Source organism: Amphiura filiformis, chromosome 16, assembly GCF_039555335.1.
Source record: "Amphiura filiformis chromosome 16, Afil_fr2py, whole genome shotgun sequence".
NCBI classification, from domain to species: Eukaryota; Metazoa; Echinodermata; class Ophiuroidea; order Amphilepidida; family Amphiuridae; genus Amphiura; species Amphiura filiformis.
This window is the reverse complement of record NC_092643.1, coordinates 60,543,484-60,550,644: the sequence shown is the minus strand read 5'-3', so window position 1 is coordinate 60,550,644 and position 7,161 is coordinate 60,543,484. Positions and strand designations below refer to the sequence as shown.

The window sequence follows — 7,161 nt, the reverse complement described above, 5'->3', positions numbered from 1 at the left end:
CCCCCTTTTGACCTGTCAAAAATGCTTGCCCCCCCACTTTTGGCCTGCCAAAAATCTTTGCCCCCTATAATTCACCACCCGGGGTACACACAATTATTGCACCACCCCTGAGTATTGTCAGAACCATTGTCAGAGTCATACCACATCAGAACTCGCACCAAAAAAAGCCACACCAGTGACTATGAGTATTGTCAGAAATGTTTTACCTGAAGAGATGATCTCATATGCCACATCAGAACTCGCACCAAAGAAAAGCTACACTAGTATGAGTGTTGCCAGAAATGCTTTGCAGGTAGTAGTGACTTGAAAAGACACATCAGAACTCACACACTAAACTGAAAGCATAAAAAATGGTGAATTTGGTTACAAATGCTTTATGTCTACGGTACTACAAAGACACATTCACATTAAACAGAGGCCATATAAATGTGGATATTGTTAGAAATGCTTTACTGAAAGAAGTAGCCTCATAAAAGACTTTGGAACTCACCAAAGAAACATAGGCCATATAAATGTTGATATTGTTAGAAATGCTTTACTGAAAGAAGTAGCCTCTTAAAAGACTTTGGAACTCACCAAAGAAAAGCCTCACAGGTGTGAGTATTTCCAGAAATAATTTGCAGTAAATTTTGACTTGTGTTGCACCCCAATAAAATGTGTTTGGTTTATATAAACTGAGCTAAAAAAGAAACTTATAATTTTTCACAAGGTCGTATCAAATTGAACCACAATTACACACAGATTTACTTCAATACCCTACTCTTAAGTCTTAACACATGTCAGTAACCAAGCAGTTATCCAACTGACACAGCAGCAAAATGCATTGACATGGGACAGCTTCCTGGACCACATTCACAGCCCAACCCTGTTTCATGAAAAAAGTATATGAAAAGCAGAAAAGAACACTGTTTTATCATCTGTGCAAGGATCTTGTATGCATTCTCACAGATTTTTTGTCCTGGGTGCCAAATGTTGGGTTGTGAAAGTGAAGGAAGTCCAGGAAGCTGTCCTGTGACAGTGCATTTTGCTGTTGTGTCAGCTGGACAACTGCTTGGTTACTGACATGTGTTTTGAGTAGAGTATTAAGGTAATCCTGTGTGTAATTTTGGTTCATTTTGATTGACAGTATTTTAAGATATGACCTTGTGATTCACAAGTTGTAAAAAATTATAAGTTTCTTTTTGAGCTCAGTTTAGTTTGTATGTCCCATTTTATACCTCAGTGGTTTGAAACTCATAGTTTGTCTTTGCATAGGCTTTATTCAACAAATTAGGTGACCACAAAATGTTGTAAAATCAAATCAGTCTAAAAAAGATTTGCGCATAATTCAAAACAAGCTAAAAAAAAATTACGATCAGTAGTTCAACCAGAAAGCAATTTACTGTAAAAGCCAATAATTTCGCGAGAAGATATTTTCGTGATTTTGAAAATTTTGTCAATTGCGCGAGAACGCAGAGAAAACCTCGCGAAAATTTCTACTTTTACAGTACTTCTTTAATAAATCGCAGTGACTGGAGTAAACAAGATGGCGACTTGGGGATGATTTGAAATGACCGCCAATTATGACTGTTTGATATTTATTGCCAGCAATGTGGAAAAAGAGACACATGTAAAAACGTAAAAAGCTATAATTTTGTTGAAGGAGTTTAACAAACCATAACCCCGCTTCTGGATATCGTTTGAAGTCAAATCATATACCATTTTTAAGTTTATGATGTTTATTTTTAAACACGAAATAAAACAAAATTGACCGGGGAGGAATTTACGGCTCATTCGCCGTGAACGGTCACATATATGGTTGCCTGATAAGCTGTATAGTTCTGTGCATGTTATTTGCATATTTTATGAATATTAATGAGCTTAATTGCACGTTGCGTAGTGTTTGCATTTACAAACCTTAGTACACACCTTTGTGTGGGGGCAACCTTAATTACGAACTGCGTAATTCCAGTTCTCCTAGCTTCTATACATGCCTCATCACTCAGTAAGGTAAATATGTGACTGAAAACTATTAATTCACTCTTCCTCCAATTTTTTTGCTGTTTTCAAGCCGCCTTCCTTGTATCTGCCGCCCCACAAGCCACATGCAGGCGTCTTCTACTGGTATTTGCTGCCCCAAAAGCCGCACTCCTTGTGTGTCACCCTATATGCCCATAGTTACAAAGCATATGGTATACTTTTCCACCCCCTCTTCTCTCTTGGTTACAAATTACAATGTGCCACCCTTTATGGGTGACTGACAAGTTTGTTTTTTCACAAGCTAGTCTCCTTGTACTGCCCCACTTGTATGCTGCCCTCTTTGTATATGTACAGAAGTGTAGAGTGCCTTCCTGTAGGCCTAGTTTAGTTCCCTCTCTCCCCTATTTTTGCGAGATTACAAGCCGCTCTAATTGTGCCGCCTTTATAGGAGATATAAGGGTAATTTTCTTTCTTGTTTTTTTCTTTCCTTCTTGTTCTTTCCTTGTTTCTCTTTCTCCTTCTTTTCCCTTTTTTCTTTTCCTTTCTCTTTCTTTAATTTTTTGCCACACCATTTTTAGCCCAGGGACTTGAGCACCAAAGCTCCCCCCAAAATGTATGCGCATGGACAGACTCTTTCATGGACAACATGCAACATTGGTCGATTTATAGCAAGATTTATGATTGTTTTTAAGAATTTGTTGCTTAAATAATTAGCTATAATTTTCCAAGAAAACGGTTTCGGAATTCTTATTGTACCTCTTTATTCTTTTGTTTTATGCCCAGGTTAACTTCAGAGATATCAGTAATTGTGTAAGATAATACAGGATAAACAATGGAGATGTTGAAGCCTTTTACATGTAAATTTTGTAAAGTTATTTTGGACTCCTTTGATAGGCTACATCAACATAGAAAACGACATATGGCAAAATACGTTAGGGCGCTTGCCAAGAAGAGAAAATGTCCAAATTGGATCAGCGACGTGAAGACCACACAACTTTTCTTTCAATGTGAGATATGTGAAGTGTGTTTTGTTGGAAAAAGCCATTTGAATGAACATTTGAAAACCCACGACAGGCAAAGCCTCATAACTCCCACAATATGTGGACTTGATGATGGCAATGCTATGGGACTGCATCAGTGTCAGTATTGTAGACAATATTTTAGCCAAAAGGTTGCTCTTGAAACACACATGAGATGTCACACAAAAGAGAGACCATATCAATGCAAATACTGTCAGAAATGCTATATTGAAAGAAGGGCTCTCACAGAACATTTCAGAACTCACACCAAAGCAAAGCCACACCAGTGCGAGTATTGTCAGAAATATTTTACCGGAAAGATGGTCTCATATGCCACATCAAAACTCACACCAAAGAAAAACCACACCAGTGTGAATATTGTCACAAATGTTTTGCTCAGAAAGAGAGTCTCATATGCCACATCAGAACTCACACCAAAGAAAAGCCGTATCAGTGTGAGTATTGTCAGAAATGCTTTGCCCAAAGTATTGGCCTCGCACAACACACCAGAACTCACACCAAAGAGAAACCGTACCAGTGTGAGTATTGCCAGAAATGCTTTACTCAAAGAAGTGGCCTCACATACCACATCAAAACTCACACCAACGAAAAGCCATACCAATGTGAGTATTGCCAGAAATTCTTTACTCAAAGAAGTTGCCTCACACAACACATCAGAATCCACATAAAGAAAAGCCAAAGCAGTGAGTATTGTTAGAAATGTTTGATCCGTAGAGAAGTTCTCATAAACCACATTAGAACTTGTAGCAAAGAAAAACCACACCAGTATTGTCAGAAATGTTTTACCCAGAGAGAGATACGGTCTCATTCCACATCAGAACTCACACCACGGAGAGGCGCCAGTGTCATTACTATCAGAAATGTTTTACTTGGAGAGAGAGTCTCATGCCACATCAAATTTCGCACCAATGAAAAACCATACCAGTGTGATTATTGCCAGATATTTGACGTGAGCTCATTTAGAATAGTGCCACTAAGTGCTGTTTGGGATTTTTGCATGTTTTGGAGAATTTGACGGCAAGTTTTTCTTGATTATTTTACAAATAAAAATCAATTAATCTTTTAATCTAATGCTGATCTAATTTGTTTCTTTTGAAGTCTAATTAATTTGTAAAAATCTAAAGTAATCTGGAAGACTTCGGCGCGGATGTACTGTAACGTCCTTTTCCCTGGCCTGGTTCTCCTCACACTGATTTGAAAGCACAAGAGTATGGTTGCATCTCTGAAGTCATGCTTTGAGTTTCTGAGCGAATATTTTGTCAACTCCTGACATTATTTGCGATGTGCCAGAGTGCCAGAGTGGTGTCTGAGGAGGATGTGCCCCCCCCCCCCAGTATTTGGAAAAAATGCCAAAATAAGCTCCAATTGAAACCTTTTTGTTGACCATTTTTACACTGTTTTTGTTATCATATTTAAAACAATAAAGTGTATTATGTCCAGGTGTCCAAAATAAGTGGTCGGAGAAGGTATATGCCCCCTAAGTATGTGAAAAAACTGGCAAGATAAAGACCCAATTAAAGCCATTTTGTGGACCATTTTGACACTAGATCAAAAAGTGTACGGATGTCCTAAACAAGCCAAAAGTGGGTACCTTATCCATTTATTAAAGATCCCTTGAATGGGGGGTGGGGGAAGGGGGGGGGGTGCGCCAGGTCTGAAAATGGGTCCATTCACAAAACATGAACAATTTTGCAAACTTTGGCAGATTTTTTTTCACTACTACTGGACCTATTCTGAAGTGCTAGGATCATAAGGATCATTCACAGTTAATTTTTAAAAAAATTGGAAAAATTACGAACAAAATACAGTTTGTTATTTTTAATATGCAAACCATTAACCAATATTTACCTCTTCATGTAGCACATATTATAAATGCATGGAAAACCAATGCATCTATAATATGTGATACATGAAGAGGTAAACACTAGTTAATGGTTTACATATTAAGGATAACAAACTGTAATTTTTTCGTAATTTTTTTTCAAATTTTTTTCAAATTACCTGTGAATGATCTTAGCACTTCAGAATAGGTCCAGTGGTTCTCTAAAGTTACCAAAAACTTTGAAATTTTAAAAATAATTAGAAAAAAAATTTAATTAAAAAAAAATGTAAATTTTTTCAAACCTTGAATAACAAGTAATTTAGGGTCTATAACCTCTTTTTTCCAAAGTTTTGTTTCGCTTCTCGCTTCACTCTAATTAGACACCGACCTTAGTTCCAAAGGTTGGCAAGTATGCGCCGTTACGGGTGAGCGCGTCACGCGCCCCGGGTCGCACGCACCCTGTACAGATTTTTATTTTTACAATGTTGGCAGGTATGCTGTCAATCTGGTCCACCACATACAGCAGATTCACACTGACAATTTTGTTAAAGAGCAGTTATTGGAAATGGAGTGGTTAGTAAATGATTGTTTTCAAAGAATTTGTTGCTTAAAATACACTAATTTCCAATAAAAACGGGGTGTTTTTTATTCTTTTATTTTATGTACAGGTTAATTCAGTGAGCCAGTCAGAGATATCAGCAAAGTTGTACTTTAAAAGATAATGCAGGATTAACAATGGAGTTGTTGAAGCCTTTTACATGTACATTCTGTGACATTACTTTGCACTCCTTTGATAGGCTACAGCAACATAGAAAACGACATATGGTGAAATACACTCGAGCTCTTTTCAAGAAGAGAAAGTATCTCAATCTGGTCAGTGATGAGAACACCACACAACTTTTCTTTCAGTGTAAGATATGTGAAGAGTGCTTTGTCGGAAAAAAGCCATTTGACTGAACATTTGGAAATCCACAACAGGCAAAAGAAGGCAACCCTCACAGAATCTGAATTTGATAGCGATATTTTGGGACTGCATCAGTGTCGGTATTGTAGACAATGTTTTACCCAAAAGTTTGCTCTTGAAAAACACATGAGATGCCACACTAAAGAAAGACCACACCAGTGTGAGTACTGTCAGAAATGCTTTACTCAGAAATGGAACCTCAAACTGCACATCAGAACTCACACCAAAGAAAAGCCATTCCAGTGTGAGTATTGTCAGAAATGCTTTTCACATAGATGCAGTCTCAGGTACCATGTCAGAACTCATACCACATAAAACCTTATCGGTGCAAGTATTGTCAGAAAAGTTATCTTCAGCATAGCAGCCTCATAAACCACATCAGTAGAACTCGCACCAAAGAAAAACCAAACTAGTTTTGAGTAATGTCAAATATATTTTGCATTTAATAACGAGTTAAAACGAAACATCAGATCTCATACCAAACTTAAGACCATAAATGAATAATTGTCAAAGTGGCCTCATCATATACCGTAAACGTTCACCTAATGGGGCACCTGGGCTCCTTTGCCTTGGGGTAAATTTCATGTACAAATAGAGAGCTTCCTCCATTAAAAATTCCAACAAGAATTAAGGGTATGTGCCCTTATTTGCTGGTGGGATTTTTGTGGGAGGGCACGTTTAGTTTGTGTCTAAAATTCCAGTTATGTCAAGGGAGCCGATAGCGCCATTAGGCGAATGTTTACGGTATACCACATCATAACTCACACCAAAGAAAAGCCACAACAGTTTCAGTAATCTAAGAGGAAATGTTTGAAACTTGAAGGTATTTAAAAGCCAGACAGGGAGCCCCAACAGCTGGCATAAATGCTGCTTACTTTATTATATCGGTTATAGCGCTGGTTACTCTTTGGTACTGTGTAGTTACGGTACTTGTAAAAGTTTGCTACTATTTGCTGTAGAAGTGATGTAATAATTGAATTAACTGCCATAGCAATAGATGAATACAATTTTTGAATATATCGCCCTGTGCTACAACGTTCACACGGTACCTACCTATGCATTGCACAGATCAAATCACAGATGTCAAAAACGGGAAAAGACCTGGATTCATTAGAAGAAGTTTTCAATGAGAAAACGGACATTTTGGTGAGAAACGGCCAAAATGGAAATTTCATTCTTTTGGATGAGAAACTTCGGTGTTTGTGTTTCAATCATTATTGTGTTATTAAAACTAGCGAGAATTGGTAATCCCTGCTGAGCTCAAAACAAACATTATTTTCTCATCCAAAAGAATGAGAAAATTAAAATTCTTTCCATTTTGGCCGTTTCTCACCAAAATGTCCGTTTTGTCATCCAAAATTTTGTCTAGTGATTGC

The 7,161-nt window shown here is 37.5% G+C and overlaps 1 long non-coding RNA gene across 1 annotated transcript; it reads left to right on the top strand.

The window, feature by feature from the left end:
• Nucleotides 1-2,516: 2,516 nt before the first annotated feature.
• LOC140136287 (uncharacterized) lies at nt 2,517-6,534 on the top strand. The gene is made up of 2 exons (XR_011856637.1): nt 2,517-4,016; nt 5,490-6,534. It is a non-coding gene; the product is annotated as an uncharacterized lncRNA (long non-coding RNA).
• The last annotated feature ends 627 nt before the right edge of the window (nt 6,535-7,161 follow it).